Genomic DNA, 11695 nt, shown 5'->3' with positions numbered 1-11695 from the left:
ATACTATCAAAATTAATCTTTTCCATGTAGTTCAGACAAAAGCACCATGCTGCCTAAATCTAATTCTAGTTTTCATGCATGTATCTCCTAGAGTTTCAGTAATTTTTTTTAATCTACAGAGATTTATTCAGCATTTTCTGAAAACTTGTAATCAAAAGTGTATTTTTTATTCCTGGAATATGCCTCTTACGTGAAAAAAATTTTTAAGATTGGAATTAATTATCCATTTTTAAGGTTTGAAAAATCTTTTTATTCTGCATTATTTTTCCATTTCTCTTTTAATACTGAGAACACTGGGTTTGATTCTATATCTTACACAATATCTTATGGGAAGTAGTTTTCATTTCTGAAGTTCTTGAGACAAGCTTCAATTCTGAAAGAATGAAAGGAAGAATTTTTTTGTTTTCTGCAAATACAGTTCAACATAAATAAAGATTTACCCAAAATCTAAATTATACTTGCACTGGACCTCACTTATCTGTCATTTGAGTAAATACAAAAATTTTATCTAGCAGTCTGAACCTCATTTTCTCCAACCCTTCTTCTGTCCCTATTTCCCTCCCTGCCTGCCTTCCTCCCATTTGGCTGTACATCCAACTATCCCATCCTTAGTTTTTCTCTAGAGAACCAAACAGCTGATCTTGGTAAGAATAACCATAAGTCTGCACAAAAAACTAGTTTGTAGAAATTGTTAACATCATGGTCCCTCACCTTTTTCAGTTCAGCAAAAGCAGAATGTTACAAGTGTTAAGACATTAATCAAGACAACCTGCAGTTGATGCATTTTTATATCCTTTTCTGTTTGAGCTCAGCCAAGAAATAGGATTTGCTCTGAAAACAGTAATACCCAATAAATCAAGCTACACTCTTTTGCAATGTATTTCAGTATTTAATCCACTATCAGTAAGCTTATACACCATAAAACTTTCTCTGCATTGACTGTTCCAACAGCACATTTTGCACAAACACAGAGTATAAATTTTACATTACTGATACTCTCCCAATTATATGGCCAAGGCTTTTCAACCCACTATTACAATGAAGTTCACAGAGAAAATGTTTCCTGTAAAGAATACAGAAACTGACAATATAATAATTTTAATCACCAAAACTGGTTTAATAATTTCATAGTTTAAAACTTTATAAAATCTGAGGGTGTATTCACATGTGAACATGTGAGAATTTCTATTTCTGTTTTAAACAATATGGGGAAAAATAATAAATTATCATGAACATATGAAACAAAATAGGTACAACTTAGAAAATTCTTTAGTATCTTTGCCAGAACATAAAGTTGAATCCAAGCAGCATTTACAAAAGATTTCTAATATACTTTGAGAGAACTGAGAACACAATTTGTTTGTGAAAAGTATGTTTTAAAACTCGATTACTAGCAGTCCCAAGTAATGTTACCATGCACAGTTTGGCTTAAAAAGGTGTAAAGGGTCCTGAGAAATGATTATAGGAAAGCTTGACCTCATGCTGCCATCCATTAAAAAAAGCCAAGCCTATATCCCAGGCAGCAACATGTATTAAACTATACAAGTAGAATTGTGAAATCACAACTAAGTAACTGCAAATTTTTTCAGTTGTCTTTCTGATTTAGGATATCTATCTCTCATAGGATGCAATGACTCTCATGCTCATGAGGAACACATAATAACTGTATTTTCTTGCACTCACTGAATTTGTTTCACAACAAGCCTTCTAATTTTTTTTTTTTTTTTCCCAAGCAGCTATTTCTTTACATTCTGTGAGGAAAGAAGCTAAATTCAGGAACAATCAGATTACAGAATGTTTCACATTTTAATTTGCTTCTTTCATGATCCTGAAGCCCAAAATGTTAACTAGACTTTAGCTTGTGTTGCTGAAGCAGTAGGGAAAAAGGCAGTGATGTTCAATTTGGTGTCTTAATAAAAAAAAACCCTTGGGCTTTCCAGGAAATTAATTATTGTTTTGAGACAGCTACATGTTGCAACTGATGTTGAGAGAGTTCTAGAACACATCTTGTTGTAAAAATTAGTTTCCATCTAGGGATACATTTAGATGCCCATCGTGTTTGTTCTATTTCATGCAATGATGCATTTTTCAATATTTAAACACATAGTTGGATTGCTTCCTGAAAAGCTTTTAAAACTTGTCTGTTATTTTCACTGTTACATTGTAAGTGCTTTACTGTCTTCCACTTCTCAAATATAAGATTTACTCATGGTGAACATTTTGATCTTTCCAAAGACAAATCCCCTGTACTATTGTTCTCTCTAAGGTTTAAAATTCTGTAAAGCCACTACATAATTTTTCTCAGTAATTAAAATGGGTAGTGCAGTTATATGAGTATTTAAGTAAAGCATCCTGTGATTTTGCCAAAAACAATTAGCATGTCAATGTGATAATCAATAATTAAAAATTTAAATTGTCATATTTAATGCCTTGCATGCATTCATAATTGTCATTGACTGCTTCAGGACCTTAATTTTAATTAAAAATAAACTACAATTAAAGTATGTAGCATTTTCAGATAAAATATTAATTAGTTTGTTGTGAATTACAATGTCCAGTGGGAAATAAGGAATTTGCTAAGCTGCCCTAACTGCCCTACAAAGTATCTGTAAAAAAATTAAGTTTTATGAAAGACATTCCTGTTATTTGACAAAAAGCAGCATCTACTGGTTTATTCAGTACAGTAATTTTTAGCAGTCTAGCAGAAAGTAATGGGATCATTAAAACTAAATTTTCCTCTCCTGTCTGCACAATAGAGCACTTATTATCTATTCTGCTCTTCTTCCCTGAAGGGAACTATTGCTGGCATTGGTGTTTCTAAACATGCAGGAAGATCAGAGGGGCCCTATGAATCTGTTCTGTTCACATGAAAGAGAAAAATTTGGACAGAAGACTTCAACAAAAGATTACGCCTGAAGTTTTCTTTTAAGACACTGAATAGAATGCCAGGTGATACCTGTTGGAAATTCACCTAAAGATTGAGAAGAAACAGATGGGACTATATGTCCTTAATTTCCATGACAAAAAAAAAAAATGTTTGTCTGTCTCACAGTTTTTAACATAGCACACTGTTGTAGTAACTTATGGGTTGCCTGGTTCTACTTTTTTCCTAGATGCTTTGTGATGCTATACCTTTGGCTCAGCATATTACTATGAAATACTAAGGAAGGCTGGACCCCAAGACAGAAGATACTGTCCTAATTTCCCAGAAAATGTGAGTATGTCTAAGCAGAGAGCCTATGAGACATTTCTCTGTTCAAGGGACACCAGGGACAAGCTTCAACACATATGAGACATGAAAGCACATATTTCTCTTAATTTTTTAAATTGCAATCAATAAAGATGCTGTGAGTTAATGATGAAATGTTTCATGTAGACACTGGGTGTCCATATGAAGTGTTCAGAATTTCTCTCATATGCTCTACTCCAGTTTAGTGTAAGCCCTCAATGTGAGGTCTGTCATAATATGGTGTTCAAAATATCTCACTTTCCCATAACTCAGAATATGTTGCTTCATAGTGATTTCCTGTGGGACATACAGAATTAGGTCTTCTCTTTGGCATCCTTCCCACCTGAAATATTTGTAACTATTTCTGTTATTTACAGTTTTCTCTACTGATTGTTTTTAATACACTTGTCATGACAATTATATTGTTCTGCCCTTTTCTCTCTCTCTCTCAAACCCCCCCAAGACCTACAACCACCATAAACCTTATCCAAACCATAAAAAAAAGGTACAAAAAGGAAACCCTCCAAAAATAAAAAAACATAGACATATTGATAGATTTGGTTCTTACACAGATTAATATAAAGGAATTCACATTAACAGAAAATGCATCAAACGAAATAATATTTCAGCATAGGATGATGTCTCTAGCATTCTCTATGTAAATCAGAAGGAAAATGAAAATACTTAAAATTATTTTCCTGTATGTTCTCTCAAAAAATAGTTTGTAAGGACATCCTTCAAACACATGTCTATTTAAGTGAGCTGGAACATCAGTTTAAAGCATATGCAAAGACAAGTCTTGTTGGTAATTTTAATTGCATTGATGGACAATTGCATTAATGGACAATCCAAAGATGGATCTACTGCTTAACTCATGCAGGTATGTATGTATAAAATTTTAATCTGCTCTTTAAATTTAGATTCTATCCATAAAGTGTGACACGATCACCGCTCTTGATACTTAATGACTATTTAGAAGGCAGAATGAAAATTGTGACTGATGAATCCAAGCAGCAAGTTATAAGGTGAATGAAATGTGACTTTTTTTCTTTCCTTCTCTCTTTTTCATGGCAATCCTGAAATAGAGAGTGTGATCATATAATTAATGACTGTATTATAAAGCATATGCACAAGAACCCTGAACTAACATTTAATCTGACCTTAGTGCTAGTATTTCCTCCTTCCACATGCTCAACAATTTACCACTCTTAGAGAATTTGAATAAGTGTACTAAAATATATGGGACAATAATTCTGTGTATCATGACAAAGCCATTTGGTTCTTCCCTGACTGAATTCAATTCACAACTAAGTCTCAAAATCCAGATACCAAACCAAAGCCCCAAGCAGCTTACCTGGGATAAGGAAACATAGCTAATATGTACACACAATAATTTGCTGGTAGTGCAAAAAATTAAGAATCTGACCATGTCATTAGGAATAAAGTTGTCACAATACTAACATACTCTCTCCAGTATTTTATCAGTGCTACTTCCCAATAATAATAATTTAAACTTATATGTACAAGCTTTCCAGTTTATATCCCTATTTCTGCTATTTTACCCTCATTGAGCTGCTCTGAGTCCCTAAGAAGCTGGATGCTGGAAGGACTGCAGCAAATTTTCAGTATGACAAATCCTTTGCCAAAGGACATAGAGTACTAATGGTCGGCAATTCTACCTGCTTCCCCTAGAATTCACTGACTACTTTAAGACATTTTCTAATGCACAGTATGCCTTCCTCTTTCTTCATCTTTTTTTTCTCTTCTTCATCCCCATAACCTCTTCACCCATCACTTTAAGTTGCTTTCCTTTGATGGCAAATAACTGGTGATCCATGACCTGCACGAAGCCCTGAGTTTTCCAGCTTCATCCTGTGCCTGCATTTTAAAGACTGCTCTCATGTATTATATTCTATGGTCATAGGTCGTTCTGCACTGAATGCCTACTGGTTAGTACTATTAGTGAAAGTTATGGTGATAATGGTTTAACAACCAAACTGAACAAAGATAAACAACAACTAAAATGAATAATTTAACAGTCTGTGGTACTGTTGCTGTTAACTAACCTAAAACCAAAGTTTCAAGACATGTCCGTACAAAGCAAGCCTCACAAACCCTAGTCCCAAGTCCATGCAAAGTTAATGAAAAGCCTGAGGTCTCTTACTGGGAATGGAAGTACTATAATTAGAGGTCTACAATGCTATGGTCTACACTGGTGCCCCATTTCCATTTAAAGGTTACATTTTTTTTCCCAGGAAAGGTCCTCTTAGAAATTGTACTTCTAGTTAATGAAGAAAAAAATCACTGAAATGACAGAATTGTATGGATTTGGCAGTTTTCTTTTGTAAAATCTTTAAAGGAAATGAAAAAATCATCCAGCAAATGGAGACTTAGCTGTTCAAGCATAGAAGAGCTTTAACATATGGGGGTAATGGTTTTCCTGGAATAAACCATTAATTTTCTGTATGTTCTATGCTTTAACATAGAACATAAAGAAAATTAATGGTTTACCCCAGCAAATACTGCAATTATTTACCCGATTCCATTTAGTGAAAGATCTCAATAAAATTGTATTAAGATAGCTGGGTTGGGGAAGGAAAGATGGAGCAATGAGAAGAACTAAAGTTATGTTTGCAAGGTTTATGAAATTTGTCAGACTCAGAACTCTATGTGACTTTACATTATCCAGCAAATTCCATGACATTTCAGGTTATCAAGAAGAAGCATTTTTTTCTAAATTCTGCTGCAGATGGCTTTACTTTTGCATAGTATAAAGCTGTTATCACAATGTATGAAATTGCATTTACAAAAGGTTTTATTATCTGGGTATCTGCCTTGACAAGTATTTTCAACAGCTATGTAACTATGGTGGATAAATGCACAATGCAAATAGCTCTTTGATGATGTCTTACTAGGTGTCTTAATTTGAAATTTTTTCCAGTGATAAGTGTTTTAGTAGAAAAAAATATATTGGCTTCCTTGTATAACTTGTCTGATTGACGATCTAATGCTTTCTAAAAATTTCCCATGTTTTACATTAAAAAAAAAATCTAAAACAACAAACACAAAAAAAAAAGAAAAAAAAAGAAAAAAAACTCAAAGAAATTACAGTCTTTTATAACTATAACTAGTCTATATATGGAAGTTCAGCAGTATTACAAATTCATTTATTCTAAAAGAGGAAATAAATAGTTGGTTGAGGTTGAGATTTCTTCATTCTTAGAGATCCTTATGACAAGGCACAGTTATCTTTCTGTAACTAGACCTGCTCTGAGACAAAGTTGGACTAAGTAATCATCTACATTGCCTGAGGTCTGTTCAAAAAAAGATTTTATCATGAGCATAGGTTTCTAGTGTGATATAGAATTGTTAAGGTTGGAAAAGACCTCCAAGATCAACAACTTCAACCTTTATACAAGAACTTTCAAGTTACTCATCCACACACAGAGTAGATATGGTAAATGGCTTCCAGGACACATGAATCATTCTGTAGGGTAAACAAAATAAAGAATCCTTACAAAGGGAAACACAAACAGTGTTTTCTGATGTTGAGGTTTCAATAAAAAATTGTGAGGTTGGGAAGCTGTGTGTGGGCAAATTGTAATTTGGGAATCTAATTCCAGATAGTAATTATGCCTTGGGTGATAACATGTCTTCCCCAAATAATGTGCTTCTTGCTTAAGATGACAGCATGCATCCTTTAAAGATGACACATATTTATTCTTCTCAGCATCCCACAGAGAAAAACTTACTATTTTTTAAGACCTTAAACTAATAGTTAGAAGCATGCAGAACATCTTGTTAATGCATTCTAGATATGCTGACAAACCCTCATACAAATATATTGTATTTCTAAACTATGTAAGCTGTTCTCCGCAGGTTGTGTATTTCAATACTACCATCCATCAAACTGGTCTACCTTGGTTAAAAGCAGGAAGCAGAAAGTAAAATGTCAAACCTACATGATCAAGCCTTTGTTTCGGAGGAAAGACAACAAGTACTAAATGATCCAGAACTACGAACAGGATAAACCAGTAGAAAAAAAGACAATTAAAAAAAAAAAAAAAAAAAAAAAAAAAGCACACCACCAAAAAAAAAAGGTGAATGTAGAAATGTACCCACTGTTGTTCTGGGTTTCTCTTAAGAGTTATGTTCACTCTGTAATAATCTGCTTAGTTGCTTTTTAAAAGAGAATTTTGCAATGTTTACTTTTATTCTTCATACTTAGCAGTGTCGGCGTATCTGAAATATTTAGTTGCCATCATATCGCCTCTGGTGAGAACAAGAGGTAACACCTTCTCTTCAGCCACACTTTCTGTAGAAGCCCTCATGTTAACACTCATTCAGCAAAATGCAATGACTCTGGGCAACCACGGAGCTGTGACAACAAAACACAGCTAAAAGGAATATTAAACAGAGTATGTTTTTGTCTTGGAAATAAAAATCCTCTTGTAATCTGAAGAGAAACCAATGCAATAGAGCAGGGACATACAAATGCATTATATACACCTGCCTGGAAACCAGCCCCTTATACCTGGTATGTTTCTTTCTGTTGTAGGTACCTCTTCACCAGAAAAATAACCAATTTGGTTGGAAAGACTTCAAAAGGCATGTGACATGGGCATCAGTCTTAAATGAATTAGATATATAATGCTTGTCATGAACATTAAAAAAAAAAATATTGGGACTAAAAACAGTGAACACATCTTAACCATGTGAAAAAAAAAAGAAAAATAATTAAGTTGATACATTTTAAAAGAACTTGTTACATAAAATATTTTTCATAGTGAAATATAAAATGGCTTTGCAAGGGAACGAGAGAAAATTTCTAGTACCTTGCACACTTTAAATAACAAAATAAAAACATTTTCAAGCATCAAAATAATGCAGCATCAATCCATAAAAGTTTTTCTTAAAGCTGTAGTCCCATTTGCGGTGGTTATAGAGCATTCAAAATACCTCTAGCACTAAATTCAGCTGTACATCTGTTTTTCAAATATTGCATCACGCTAAATGCATGTTTTATGGTTCTGCTTATTGCTTTCTGCAGATGGAGAAGATTTTTTCCTCTGGCCTTCATATACCATGTTTAAGTTTTTTTCACCTTCACATCAAACATTAGATGGTGATCACAGAAAAAGATAGCATGCACAGCAGAATGTGTAAGTTTTTTCACTGGTGTTCAGACCTGGTATTTTCGTTATTGATGTCTTGCTCTAGTATTCAGTGTTTCTGTGACTTTGACACAGAAAAAATTCTCAACACATTAATTTTTGATGAACTGCTAGGGATTATTCTTTCCCCTTTGGCATGGAGATCATCAAATTTCATACTGATGAAAGTAGAACACTTGCAGCACACTTGATGTTTCTTGTTCCCTTTTCCTAGAACTTCGCAGCTGTGTTAGTCTTTTTTCAAGTATATATATAGATTTCCTCAAGTTTCAGAAACTGCAAAGTACTTTGTGAGCTGTAGTTTGTCAGTTTTTACAGTAGATATTTTACACAGATAAAATTTCAAGTGCTTGGGTGTATGTGGTTGCAATGGACAAAATTCAGTGACAAGTTGACACCTTATTTTATTTCAAAATACTTTCTAACAAAATAATTTTTCTTCTTTTTCTGTGCAACAGTTCTGCAAGCTTTTACCAAATACTCTTTATCTGGAACTCCGTAAGGTTTTTGGGGTTTTTTTTGTTAGGTTTCTCTTCTCTTAACATTCACTACAATCTAGCTTCCATCACCTACTTATCCCTATCTATGCAAAAATCTCTAATACCATTTATTTAAATGTTTCCAATGCAAAAAAACAGAAACACATAACCCTGTCTCTGCTTCATTTTGGATTTTTTCACATAGGTACTGGAGACACTGCCTTTGTCACGTTTCCGTAAATATTCTTCCTTTTCCATCTTCTTTGATAGCTTTTAATCTGGTTTCCAACCTACCTTCTATGAACTCTTTCTATTTCCTATATATCACATAGATTTCCGTTTGATTGCCACATTTTCTGTTAATTTCCTTAGCTTTTTATTTTATTTTATTTTTAATTTGTGGCACAATTCTAGAATATGTGTATGTTGCCGGTTTTCTTGGCTGTGTCATTACCTGTGCTTCAACAGTTCAATTTTAGGGCCAAGTTTGTTGAGTTAAGCTGTACAACATCCAGAAGTTTTTCCTACTCTAGCTACCAAGCCAGCTCAGCTGAAACCATACTATCAACATGGGCAAAGGATGAACCAAAGGGGAAAAGAAAAAGCTTACCAAGTATCTCAGGACACTGTGATGTTCACAGAGCTATGCTGAACTATCAAGCGACATCAGGAACAAAACATGTGTTACCTTACAGCTTCTCTTGCAAGTCAAATCCAGCCACCTGAGTCAAGGCTGACACAACTCCACATTCCCTGAACAAACAATAAACAACTTGATTTTGTAGTCCCAATAGACACACAAACTCCCATCTACAATGCATAGGCATATATAAGTACTTTCAGCCACCCAGATCACACGAAGCTCACACATGACCCCAGCACCAATGGCCTCATCCTGTGCCTGTCTTCTATCACACATCCATTAGTGCAAAACCAATCCCTACACATAATATTGATTGCCTCAACAAAATGGATGCAGACAGTCTCTGCAACAGAGGTACAAACGTAGGAGAACATCTGACATCATAGTGCCACCCTGCCAAATCCCATCAAAACCCAGGCTAGCTCTGTACACTCCAACAGCAAAAACAAGAGCGATGAACAACTGAGGACTAGAGGTTCCCAACAACTGAACCTGTACAGCTGCAAACATTACAGGATAAGCTTCCACAGCACAGAAACAAAAAGGCGCTGTTGTGCAAGGGTTTAAATACAGCTACCAACCAGGGGGTGGATACAGAAAATCAACCAATAGGGGGATTTCAAGGATGGAGCAAAGAGATAACATCAACACTGTGGGACCAATCAGGATAGAGGAAGGCAAGGGGAAAGGTCACATGGGCCAATGGGATGTCATGGATTAGGAGATTTCCAAGTGGGTGTTTCAATCAGGGATTGGCCCAGGGGGTGAGTGGCAGGGAACATTCAGGACAAAAATAGCAGGGTCACCTTGACAGGCAGGGAAGGAACTAGAACAAAGGAAAGGGAATATCTTGAGGGAGGGTACAACTTAGGGGAAAAAACAATTTGCAGAAAACTTGGGGGGGGATAACAGAATGAACCATTTAACAGTAACATAACGAAGTAAATCCAAACTGCAACACCACTCCAGATCATAACACAGGTGTGCATTGGGAACCTACAAACATGCACACCCCCACACTGACACACCGCAGATTCCTCAGGAGTTGTCCTTGAACTCATGGTCCATGCAGCAGGTGGTCCCAGATCCTTATCCTTCCCAACTGCCTCCCACTAGATAGAAACAAGCACAGACCCCATAGTGCCCCCGCAGACAGCCAGTTCCACCTGCGGTCCTGGTCTTAGAAACATCTCTCCATCTCCTAGGCCACTTCACCAGCTGGCCAGGTAGAGTAGCTTAAACTAGCTACTCTGATCACACTGTTGGCAAATCTTTAAGATCAATCTCTTTCAGTTTTCTGAAAGAGATTCCGTCATATAGGTAGGATGACTGACTGTTTTTAACATTACAGCTCTCAGCACTTTACGTTTATGAGATCAGTTCCTGTCATTTTCCACAGTGAACAGAGTTTCCATTTATCTTTCTATCTTTTTTTATTTCTTTCTTGGAAGTGTTTCAGAGATAGGACATAAAAAGTAGGTAGGAGAGTCTAAGGCAAAAAAAATAAGATGGAAGATTTAGGCATATACATAAGAACTAATCTGACATTCACCAAATTTAAAAAAAACCCCACAAACAACTTGCAAAAAAAAATCTCAAACATAGTGCATTTTATTTCTACTCTTTTCCCTAGTTATTTTGTCTTCTTCTTTACTAACAAGAAAAAAAGCAAACTGTAGGCCGTTACTTCATCAAAGCCACATCCAGAATACAGTACTTTAGATGTTATGGAAAATATCTAGGCCTTCTTTTTATGGTGTGAGTTTTAAACTGCATACATTTCCTCACACCATAGGAGTGAATTCATTCTATATAGATTAAAGGAAGTCAGATATGTAAGAACAGTATTTTAAACCCTACTTCTGAATATATTAAGGTTTAAGTAAACTGATAAGAAATATTATAAATAAGAACTTCAGGAAAGTAAAAGGTACTCTTTAGACATTGCAGAACAATGCAGACTTTGCTTGAACAATGGAACCAAAAACAAATAAATTTCTGCAATTTTTGCAACTGTAAAGGTAACTTAATGCATGAGAAGTCTGTGCTATCATTTTAACCAGTTTCTGGAACCTTTATGTTCATTTCTTGGTCACCACATGTAGGAGATAAAACAGAAGTAATATTGGAATAGACATTCACCCTACCAGAATGAATACTGGAAAAAGGA

At 35.0% G+C, this 11695-nt stretch overlaps 1 long non-coding RNA gene across 1 annotated transcript; it reads right to left on the bottom strand.

Moving 5' to 3' along the window:
- Window positions 1–1681: 1681 nt before the first annotated feature.
- On the bottom strand, window positions 1682–10064 carry LOC135293851 (uncharacterized). Its single transcript, XR_010355940.1, has 3 exons — window positions 10018–10064; window positions 9493–9635; window positions 1682–4305 (listed from the first exon to the last, which is right to left on the bottom strand). It is a non-coding gene; the product is annotated as an uncharacterized LOC135293851 (long non-coding RNA).
- Between the last annotated feature and the right edge of the window lie 1631 nt (window positions 10065–11695).

Source organism: Passer domesticus, chromosome 2 (assembly GCF_036417665.1).
Source record: "Passer domesticus isolate bPasDom1 chromosome 2, bPasDom1.hap1, whole genome shotgun sequence".
Lineage (NCBI taxonomy): Eukaryota > Metazoa > Chordata > Aves > Passeriformes > Passeridae > Passer > Passer domesticus.
Note: the sequence above shows the minus strand (reverse complement) of the source record. Positions and strands in the feature narration are given on the sequence as shown.